The sequence below is a fragment of the Ambystoma mexicanum genome, chromosome 6p (genome assembly GCF_040938575.1).
Source record: "Ambystoma mexicanum isolate Mex_15411 chromosome 6p, UKY_AmexF1_1, whole genome shotgun sequence".
Classification (NCBI taxonomy): Eukaryota; Metazoa; Chordata; class Amphibia; order Caudata; family Ambystomatidae; genus Ambystoma; species Ambystoma mexicanum.
In genome coordinates this window covers 30,158,441-30,170,699 of record NC_090935.1, presented here as the reverse complement: position 1 = coordinate 30,170,699, position 12,259 = coordinate 30,158,441, and the positions used below count along the sequence as shown (strand labels likewise).

The window sequence follows — 12,259 nt, the reverse complement described above, 5'->3', positions numbered from 1 at the left end:
TCTCTAAAAGAAGTTCTGCACTTCTCTGAGCAGAGGGGTAGTTGTATTGCAGATAAAGTGCAGCATAGCAATGAAGCGATGGTGAAAGTACCTTGATACATTGACAGGGTCAAGAGAACAGAGTTCTCCTGATGTTTTTCTCTTTTCCATCATTATTTTGGTTTGCAGGACGTAAGAAGTCGTGCAAGTCATCTCATGCATACTCTAAACAATTTAAAGTAACAACCCATGTGGTGGACATAGGTTCCTTAGCATACAACGCACATCAGCGTGATGTCAGAACCCTAGGTTTCTTGTGTACTACTCATGTTTGCCAAGAGATTTTTGATACCTGATTACAAAACTTCATCTTTGTCTTTTATCCTTTGAAGCAGTTGGGTAGCGGCCATATTTAAAAAGTTAGAGCCTGTTTTTATGTGTGTGCAACTCCATAACATAGAGTTGCTAGTTCACTTTCAAAGAGGAGGTGGAACATGTATTTGACATTTTGTCTGAATCTGGGGTCTTCACAATACAAATAGCGATATTCTGATGAACTAATTTGCCTGGACCTTTCATCATATCTTCCTTGTTTTCCTGTAGAACAGAGTAGGGGAAAAGAACGTGCTTGTACACTTTTCTTCCATATGCTCATTGGGTATCCTTTGGCTTGATGCATTTGATATGTTTCTAATGCATCTCAATGGTGTCTTTGGAGTGTAGTGGGTGAATTGGATACTGGTCTAAAATGTTGACTGCAGGAATAGGATATACACGTTCAAATTGGCCAGTTGCTGTTGAGTCTTGAATTATTTGGGTGGTTTCTAATAGGTTTTCCTATATGTTTACATCTTTGTAGTATTCATTGGGCCTCATTATAAGTTTGCCGGTCCAGGAACTATGGTACCAGTTAGCTTGCCAGTAAAGTAGTTCCCGTACCGGCAAACTATGAGTTGTGCTTGCGGATGCTTTCTGCCCGCAAGGTCTGACTCCTGTGAGAACAGCATGTCGGATGCACCAGCACGTTCATAACGGCTTCCCCATTCCTATGGGGCTCAATGGTAATACTGCATACTAATGCAGCCAGCGGTAATACAGGGCGTTGAATGGGGTTTTCACCTTCAGAAAAAAGCTGTAGGTAGAACAGCACATTTAACGCCAAAGTCGTGAAAGGGCCAACCCTTAAATGCGGCAGTAATGCTGTTACTGCTGCATTTAAGGGATACAGCCCAACTCGTGACGAGGCCCTTTGTATTTAATTTCTGCTGTAAGATATAACGATAATTGGAACCATTGGGTTGTCTTCTATATTGTAGGCTAAATTTACTATTTGCTCTTTTTATAAAACCATTTAGAATGGTGCGGGTGCATCCAGCATGGTCTGCTCACGGGTGCTGGTCTGCCCGGCAGGTCAGTCCCGGTGGGAGGGGAGACACCCACGAGCAGGACTCGTAGTTTGCGTAGTTTGCTGGTACGGTAACAACGGTACCGGCAAGCTTACCAGTACCATTGCTACTGTACCAGCAAACTTGTAAGGAGTCCGATTATTATTGTTCATTGTGGAGGGAATAGTTTGGAGTATGTAACTGGAATTTCATTACAGTTTGCAGTGAAGGAGACATTGAGAATGTTGAAGGAAATGTCGCCTTATTCAAAAATAATATTTGTTCACTCATTGCACAGACACAGATGTGGATGCACTCGTGTATATTTGGTCCACAAATGGAAAAAGTGAGGCGCAATGTCAGTAAAGCTGTGTGTGCTTTTCTGCGGGATGTTGGCATGACATTGTTTCATTATGAAAACATTAAGTTTGATATTGTCAACATTTTTCGGAGAGATGAAGTCCATCTAAGCGATGTGGAAAATCAGATTTTTGTGGAAAACATTCAAAATGCTTTGAAGCAGTTTTAGTGAGAGTGAGAAGAAATAACTAAGGGGCTGATTCATGCAATTATTTGCCCCTAAAAACATGGATTTGTATGCCATTCTGCCCGCAAATCCCTGTTTAACAAATGGGGATTTTCCAGCAGAATGGCGCACAAATCCCCTTTTTATTCGGCTCAAATAATTCCATGAATCAGCCCCTTTATTCAGTAAAATTTTTCTTAATTCAGTTTAAAAAACAAAACATTAAAAAAAATATATAAAAGCCAAAAACACAAAAAAGGTTCTTTTAAGAGCCACCAGTTTTTAACGTGAAACAATTAAAATGATTTCAATTTTGCCACCCCACGGCTAGAATTTCCAAGATGCCTGTGCACTACTGCGCTGTCCACAGACTATGAAGGCTACACATGGGCCTGTGACTTTTTTTCTCGCTACAATTTTTTAACTGTGAAAGGTGGCTACTAAAGGAAGCTTTTTTGTGTTTTTTTTTGTTGTTGCTTTTTTTAGGTCTTTTTAAGGAGGGGGAAGTTAAGGTGGGGAAGAGAATGGAGGACAGGGAGGGAAGGGGCACCAACCACAGAGATGGAGGGGCAGGTGGACGGGGGAAGATGTTGGGCGTGCCTTAAATTTAAGGCGTGGCAATGTTTCTTATACTGTTTGACAAATGCCACAAAAGCAGTGCAAAACTGCTCCCCTTTGCAGAATGGTGTGTCACAGTACATGCAGAACACTGTGACCCTCAAAAGATAAGGATCTACAGCATCCCGTATGGCCTGCGAGTGGCCCGTGAGATACTCTGCCCCACAGAAGTACCCTGCGTGCTGGCAGGAGTGTTTGAGGAAGATTGCGCAGAGGAAGGTAGCCTGCTCCTCCCTGAGAAAGGAACAGCTTTTTTCAGTGCAACCTGGTGGTTAGAACAGACATGGCTGTACATTGATGTGGTCCTGAAGGAATAGTGCCCCTGGTGTCTGTGACTGAGTTTCACCCCACACTCAATGCATTCAACGCGGGTAGTCTTCACTTTTGGGAACCCACCCATGGTCTTAAAGAACCGCCACAAACAGGACTCACTCTGGGTTCTGGAGGTAGACACTTCCACTAGCTCATCTTCATCTTCATCTTCCTCTTGATCCTCCTTTGCATCATCACACCGTTCCCCTATCCAACCCCTCCAGGTTATTGTGGTGGTGGTGGTGGCCCTTGGGAATGAGGGCTGACAATGAGTTAAGCTATTGCTGCAAATAAAGTGGTCTGCAAAGCAGGTGTCACTCCAGATGCTCTTTCCTGAATAGTGAGATTGAGAATAAGGAAAAGTAATGGATAAGTTCCTTTAGAGGTACTGTCCGCGGAATGTGATGTGGTCCGCTGACTCAAAAATAGGCTTTGAAAAGTTGTAAAAAGTTGCCATATCAATCAAGAATGGCTCTGGGAGCTGCTCAAAGGTAAAGTTTTAGCTTGAAACACCCTATATTGGTGGAAAATGCTGTTTTAAACTGTCCGTGGCCAAGGACACTGCTCCCATACATCCCCGTCAGGCTGCACGGGTGTGGTCACATGATGATGTCGGTTCTGTCTTATAACACACGTTTGTATAATTAAAGATAATAATAGAGAAGAACATTCAATTCACGTACTTTGTAGTGAGAATTTGTTGTCCAATAAGCAGCTGGTGTTTCTCAATCTGTAGGCAAAGTCATAGTGAGAAGATTATATGAAGTGTATAGTTATGGTTTGTGATTGGTGCATTCTTTTGCAATGTGTGCTAAATGAAAAAATAATGAGTATTTTTTAAAGTGTTTGTACAAAAAGGTATATTTGCCTGTCGTAAACATTAGCTATGATTGCATGAACATCTGTTTGTTGGTTGATAGGTACAACGGTTTTTGGTCTCCCCAATGATTCTGGGCTATGTGAATATTGTCCCACGTCTGCAGACTACCACAGTGTCCGCAGACTCCATATCTGCCACAGCAGGGTGTGGGGGTATAATATAAGGAACTAGTAGCAGATTAAGGGTGCACTAGTAAAAACCTATGAGCTTCACTGAAAATCTTTGTTAATGGGACATTATGGTAAAGTTGCTGTTGGGAAGGAAATTAGCCTTTTCCACCCCTCTAGGCACTTTAGGTTGAGGCGAATCTCAGATAGATGTGCAATGTACCAGGGGGAGAGGGCTGTGCTAAGAAACCTGGCACAAACACAATATTGCAGGAAATATAGATGCATAGACCCAGTGCACACATATAGAGACGCCATTTTGTAGTTATGGTAGACATATTCAGTCCTGCATGGCTGCACGGTAAAAGTAGTCCCAGCTGAGAAACCTGAACAGGTCCAATATGCTGAGGGCAGATAAATCTGCGCTGCTAATTCCCATAGAAACTTCCCTTTGTTACTTAACTGTTGCAATGACTTGTTATCCCAGAGAGGAATGTGCCCTACAAGGCCATGAGCGAGCACTATACTTCTTGCGACGCACATCCATCACAGCCAGGCCAACAACAGACTTACAACGCCCACCCAGCCCACCAAGAGTAATGGCACCCACCACTGACCCAGCCCAAGACCCTTTGAATTCCACGATAGTGGGTGACTTCAGACCACCACCCATAAAACCAATTATAGTTCAAAACAAGGGTGGAAGCCTTGGGTGCAGAGACTGCGATATGAACCAAGCAAAGAATGTGTGGGTCAGCATTATCGTGTTCCTCCCCCTGTGCCAGTCCCCAGGTTTCCCAGGTGCATTCCATAATGATGTAGTAGCAGCCCAGAATGTGTGGGTTAGCATGATTGTGTTACTTCCCTCCCCCCTGGTGTCAGTTCCTGAGCCTCTCAGGTGCATGCCATAATGATGTAGTAGCAGCACAGAATGTGTGGGTCAGCATTATCGTGTTCCTCCCCCTGTGCCAGTCCCCAGGTTTCCCAGGTGCATGCCATAATGATGTAGTAGCAGCCCAGAATGTGTGGGTTAGCATGATTGTGTTACTTCCCTCCCCCCTGGTGTCAGTTCCTGAGCCTCTCAGGTGCATGCCATAATGATGTAGTAGCAGCACAGAATGTGTGGGTCAGCATTATCGTGTTCCTCCCCCTGTGCCAGTCCCCAGGTTTCCCAGGTGCATGCCATAATGATGTAGAAGCAGCACAGAATGTGTGGGTTAGCATGATTGTGTTACTTCCCTCCCCCCTGGTGTCAGTTCCTGAGCCTCTCAGGTGCATGCCATAATGATGTAGTAGCAGCACAGAATGTGTGGGTCAGCATTATCGTGTTCCTCCCCCTGTGCCAGTCCCCAGGTTTCCCAGGTGCATGCCATAATGATGTAGTAGCAGCCCAGAATGTGTGGGTTAGCATGATTGTGTTACTTCCCTCCCCCCTGGTGTCAGTTCCTGAGCCTCTCAGGTGCATGCCATAATGATGTAGTAGCAGCACAGAATGTGTGGGTCAGCATTATCGTGTTCCTCCCCCTGTGCCAGTCCCCAGGTTTCCCAGGTGCATGCCATAATGATGTAGAAGCAGCACAGAATGTGTGGGTTAGCATGATTGTGTTACTTCCCTCCCCCCTGGTGTCAGTTCCTGAGCCTCTCAGGTGCATGCCATAATGATGTAGTAGCAGCACAGAATGTGTGGGTCAGCATTATCGTGTTCCTCCCCCTGTGCCAGTCCCCAGGTTTCCCAGGTGCATGCCATAATGATGTAGTAGCAGCCCAGAATGTGTGGGTTAGCATGATTGTGTTACTTCCCTCCCCCCTGGTGTCAGTTCCTGAGCCTCTCAGGTGCATGCCATAATGATGTAGTAGCAGCACAGAATGTGTGGGTCAGCATTATCGTGTTCCTCCCCCTGTGCCAGTCCCCAGGTTTCCCAGGTGCATGCCATAATGATGTAGTAGCAGCCCAGAATGTGTGGGTTAGCATGATTGTGTTACTTCCCTCCCCCCTGGTGTCAGTTCCTGAGCCTCTCAGGTGCATGCCATAATGATGTAGTAGCAGCACAGAATGTGTGGGTCAGCATTATCGTGTTCCTCCCCCTGTGCCAGTCCCCAGGTTTCCCAGGTGCATGCCATAATGATGTAGTAGTATTATCTTGCAATTGTAACTCTGTAATAGCAAAGTGTGAAGCACCTGACATTTATGATGTCATCTTTGATGTCCTGGTTGTAAGTCTTAGCAGTGCACAGAGGTGGCATGAGTTATGGTGCTTAGCATACCATAACTAGTGAATTTCTGAGGGTTTTTCGATTTTACTTGTAACCATAACGTCCCTTTAACAAAGTGTTTTCATTGAATATATATATATATATATATATATATATATATATATATATATATATATATATATATATATATATATATACATATGGTATTAAGTGATCAGAGGCAACTGGTTGATGTACAGTTTAGAGTGTGCTAAAAAGATTGGGGTAGAGACAATATTGGGAGGGGGTGTGGTTTTGGAAATGTTTATGCACATTTGTGCGCTCTGATTTCGTTTTGGGGTGTTGTCTCTTGTATTGACATTTATGTTTTCATGTTTATGAGGCATTTCAGGGGTGCGCCATAGGTGGGTGACCCTTGGAGGTGGTATTGAAGACATTGGGCCTCAATACGAGGTAAGTGGTAACCCGCCAGTGCAGCGGGCGTGTTGTTGTTGACCTCGTAACACCATTTCTGCCGCCTGACATCCCGGTGCCACTGGGATATTACAACCAGCGGTGGACCGGCCTGTCAGGCAGCAGAAACGGCAGGTCCCCATTCCCGTGGAGTCCAATAAGGGTGCCTATATTCATAAAGGATAGGGGTAGGGCCTTGTGTTAATGCAGACGTCAAGTCTGCAGCAAGGTTCCTCATGAGGGAGGTGTTCCCCAGGTGGAGCATCTGTGAAGATCCTAGGTCCAACAATGCGCCCCACTTTGTAAATGAGTATTTGGAGTAAATTACCTGATTGCTAGGAATAAGATATAAACTGTTCACTGTCTACCACCCGCAGGCAAAAGGAATGGTGGTCCAGTTGAATTGTTTGCTCAAACTAAAGTTGCCCAAGATATGTGAAACCCTTAAAAAGACCTGGCTTTATTGCGTGCCTTTAGTGCTGTTCAGTTTGCACAACCAACCATGCAAAGATCACCACCTGACATCCCATGAAGTGGTGACGGGAAAGAGGATGCATACGCCGGCTGCACCCACACAAACAGTAGCTGATGCACAGAGAAGTGCAGATTTATTAGGGTATGAATGTAATGCATATTTTAAGAATATGTCAACCTGTGCAAAGTTTATTTCTTTACAGATAGACTTCAAAGTGCACACTCAGGCTCCAATGGATCAACACTGAAACTCTTGTGTATGGGCGTGATATAAATAAAATATATAATATCATAACAAAACACTGCGGGAAGAATACCTTTTCAGCTAACAACCTGGTGACAGAGTAGCGATAACCTTGTGACCAGACACAAATGAAAATTCTGTGAAGAAATGAATAACGTATTAGATGAAAATCATTCAGATGGTACAAACATATGGTACAACCTAATGAAAGCCATAAGTAGGGCTCAGGTAAATGAGCCATGTTACATAAGTGGGCTTATCCTACATTATGATTTGCACCCCCCAGACTGTTCTTATCAAAGGAAGTGCCAACTTTAGAGGCACAGTGCTTAAAACTTTGTAGAATACAAGGGCAATTTCAGGGACACACAGTTTGAATAAAAAGTGAAAAACAATCCAAATGTGAATGTGAAGGGATAGGGAGTATGAAGAAGAGTTCTGCAAAACCACACGTGGTCATAGAAGGTGCAACGTTCTGGAACAAGAAATGGGTGAAGGGGCAGGCAGAGTTGAATGCCGAAGGACTGATGGGATTTACAGAAGAGGAAATACTGCACACATTTGAAAGCTGTAGAAATGTACGTGCAAGGCAATGCATGTAAAGAAACTGACTAGTCTACATGAACAACCTGTAAAAGTACAGAAACTCATTCAAACTTTGTTTTGTTTCAAGGGCAAAATAAGAGTGCCGATTGGAAGTAATGACAACTGCGATCAAACATACATGATGCCAGAACTAAATGAGAGAACCGCCACAATCATGGACTTCCTGTGACAATGTGGAACTAAGGCCTACTTCTGCTTACCACCCTCATGGAACGGACTTTGCTAATTAGTAATATTAGATGCCCCAGTAATGATGATTCCAGAAAGTCATGTAAAATTTCCCAAAGGAAAATCCCAGTCCGCTGCATCGCCTCCAACAATTGTAGGACAAACAAACTCACAGAGAGCAAGAAGAAGGAAAAGATCAAATAACTTTTCAAAAGAAGCATATAAGGCCTTGGAGAAGATATCAGCTCAATATAGACTTTTTATTTTTGAAAGCTAAGGTGTTATTTACCTCACTGCTAGCTCCTGGAATACAAATTGCAACAAACTTGACATTGATTCAGATCATCCTTTGTAACCTGATGGAACTTTCAAATGCCACCGAAAATGGCCTTAATGCAATCAGAGAGGAGCTTTGTGCGCTCAAACTTAGAGCCCTACAGAACCACATGGTGCTGGACCTACTACTAGTGATGAAGGAGGCGTCCGCAGGAAGGTCGGCAGCACTGGCTACACCTACGTGCCTCCCAATGATATACGACAATGGCACATTGACTCTTGCAATCAGACAAATGGGCAAGTTGAAAACAGACATGGAAGCAGCAGGGGTAATCATTAAAGATGCTGATTGGCAACAAGTTCATTTCTGCTGAGTTTTGTTCCCTATCCTTATTGCCTCCATAACAATCTGGTGCATTTACCAAGTAATAATGACTCTTTGTATGCCTCATGGAAATAAACCAAACCTCCTTGTAGTTATGTCAGGTAGTGCAACTCCTCATTGGAAAGATGAAAGCTGCCAAACTGACCTGCAATCAAAGGTAGGGGAATTAAAGATATACCAAATAGAGAGCCGCATTGGCCCAGAGGGCACCCTTTGATCACCACCCCAACACAGAAAATTATTTGGAGTGCTATAAACACACCAAGGCCGATTGGGAAAAAAGTTTCTTAAAATGTAACCCATGGGATTATGGCATATGGGGAAATGATTTAAGAAATATATATAAAATATGTGTGCCCAAGAGTATATACGACTGGCAACGAGAAGAAGATAAATATGATAGAGAATATACAGAGAGATTCATCCCTCTTTGGACGAAGGTGGGGAATGTTGGGGAGTACTGTAATGTTGGAAAATACATTCAATGCCCCAAACATGCACAAAGAAACAAGCTTCAAAAGTCGTTGTAAGAAGACACACAGGATAAAGAGAGCAGCCCCACACATATAAATGTTCGTATGTAGCAAAAACAAAACTCAATTAGCCATGCTTTAGCAAGTGTAGAGGAGCAGCCAAGTGCCCCTACAGGAAGACCCGCCCCTTCACGCCTATATGCTGAAAGTCAGAAATAGTGCAATGCTTGACACAAGCAACTGTGACAATTACGCAGAGAGTCTTCGAGAAACGTTATCCACTAAGAAAACCTTTTCTGATGTATCCCGAAGAGATGACCATCTCATGGAGGAGCTTCCCAAAGGAATATGAAGAATGAAAGAAAGAGAAGTTGGTTATGTCACAAGAGACAAGGGGGACGCAGTGAGAAGATGGACTGTAGAAGAGAATGTGTGGACCTTATTGAATCTGATGATGAAGTAAAGTCGAGTAAACTTTCATTTGCAAAATGAAGATAGCATGTGTGAAGAACATGTCCAATAACTGTACAGATGCATTAACGCAAGTAGATTAAGTGATCATAGAAGCTAGCTGTACGTAGTGAATAGACTGCAGGCGAAGCCGCCATTATATAGAAGCTGGACATCGGTGTCACAACTTTAGTAAGCTCAAACCCATGGAGAAGGGCTGAAAGCTGTGTCGCAGCAAGAAAGCATCTGGAATCGTGGAAGTACTGAGAAGGGCTATCTGGCTTGGTGTCAAGGACTGGAGCAGCCAAGAACTGGCTATCTAGTCCTGTAGACAGTGAACGTGGTAAGCCGCTTCATCCCTTGTTAAGGTGCTCAGAAAGAACACCATGAGTGCCAAGTTTTATTCATTTAAAACAATTAAATGCTGCAAAATGTGCCGAATTGCAGTGTCATGTCATGTGAGCCATGGATGGAAATATAAGTTGGGCATGCGGCTCCAGAAGTAAGATAGCCCGTGCTCACACTCCCCTATATTCACAGAAGCAAGGATACTTTACAAGGCCAAGTTCAAAGACAAGCTGCATGGCAGAAGGCATGGCTGATGAGAAATGATGGGCTAATTGGGTGGGGAGGTAATGTCCTGTCCACCTCCTGGCACCTGGGGCCGAGCATTACATGCTACTAGTGAATCGAATGTTCCAGAAGGGCACTAACATACCAACCAATTGTAGAGGGCCATATGATGAATGTCATATAGTTTAAAAGCGAACGATATTGTGTATTTAATAACTGTTGAAGATGACTTGCACTAGGCATGGGCATAAACTGTCCACCTTACTGTAGAGACCCAATCACAACCCAACCCCTCTAGAAAGTATACTTAGATGTTCCTTTTTAGCCAACCACAACCCCCGTAAGTTTTACTTATTTGCCACATAGTTTGACGTCATGTGTGACACATTTTCAAAAGTATGTTTTTTTATGAACTGCATTGAGAGAATGCTGTGCGACATCTGTTGATGTCCGTTGTAACTCCCTGTTTTAGACAATTGATATTAAAACAGTAACATTGATTTTGCCATCTTTCTGAGTTGGTTTGATTATTTGGTGTAAGAGTTACTCTGCATCCCATTCACTGCATGACACGCAACCTGTCTGGGCCCTAAGTTCACAAGCCATAATGTACACACCTTACATTTAAATATAATCATGTGTCATTAATAGATATAGCAGCTTTTAACTTTAGCCAGGGAAATGTTGAGGGGCACTCACAATTATAATGAATGATAACAACCTTTTACACTAATCAAATACATAACACATGTAGACCCTAAGACGCAGTTAGCCATCTTTGAAGCATGAAAACCCTCACCTCCTCAGCAGAAAATATCAGCCTGGCTTTGCAATGAGGCGAACAGATACCAAGTTGAAATTTCCTACAGTAAGACTAAATTACGCACAGTGATTGGTTAAGAAAAGAGGGGGGAACATCTTGCCAGGCCTAAAGTACGGTAGTGAGGTTATGAAAAAGGCAAATATGACAATCTCAGACTCCAGAGCTAAAGGGCAAACACTGTACATGGATTGGCCAAAATACATCAGCTTAGCTGAGTTCTCAACCCTGCGCTCAAAAGAAATATAACAAATTATGTTCCTAGGCAATGCATCAAAATGTATCATAATGAAGGTCATAAGCTAGCACCAACCGAAAAATGAGCAGTGAAGAATATGCCTGTCCAGACAGAATGATTAAGAACAATACTGCCCTCTGTAGTAAAAAGTTCCACTGAAAGCTCCAATTGCTAAGGAAGGAGTCATGCAAAACACCCATACACATAGAGTAGAATTATTAGGAATCATGAACAACCCTTGCAGCACATACATAATATTTGCAAATAGTACATCTATAGTATTATTAGTTACATATACATATATTCATGTTGTTGTAAGAGTATTACATTTTCAAACAAGTAAACCCCCAGCTTATTGGAATCATGAGAAAGGAAGGAGAAACAAGTGATGTTTCTAAAGACGAGTTGCAAAGTTGAACTGCCGATGAACTGTTCACAATTATGGGAACAGTAGGACCTGTCAACAGATTAGGTCGATGGAAAAGGGATGTAAAAGTTATAATTTCACTGTCACGCTGTCACACCTCACACAGGGATTGGTTGAAACTTACTCAGTCACTCTCCCCATACATACTCCTCCTGAAAATCCAAACAAATATCAGGCTCTGCTAAGATACAAACTTAAAATAGTACTATCCAATCAGCACCATGGGAAAGGAGACAATCTGAATTTTATTTCATTGCTAATCTGAAATCTTGATCCGGTCACGAGGACAGAATAAGCCAATAGAGTTAGGTAATGGATTCACATATACTGCAAATGACGATGTCCAATCAGAGGCAAGGAATATGTGAGTAACCTGTACCATTTGTTGTCATTTCTCTTCTGTAATTTGCTATAAAACCAGCCATCTTTTGTAATACTGTCGAATGTTTTTTTGATCATTCCCAGCCTAGGCTGTGTTATAATACAATTTTATTCTTCTCATATCTCGTTCACTCTTTTTTGTCTCTTAACAGCACAGAGTTTGCAGCTGTTCACACAGCTGATAGGAAACAGCATGTGCTTGTGTATGTGAAGAATGACTGGGAATAATAACCTCTGCAGGTGCAGACAAAGCTTATCTAGGGCACTGTA

The 12,259-nt window shown here is 42.9% G+C and overlaps 1 protein-coding gene across 1 annotated transcript in view; it reads right to left on the bottom strand.

Annotated features, from left to right (window-relative positions):
- Nucleotides 1-12,259, bottom strand: part of LOC138510646 (vomeronasal type-2 receptor 26-like) — a 219,407-nt gene that overhangs the window by 74,205 nt on the left and 132,943 nt on the right. The window lies entirely within an intron of this gene.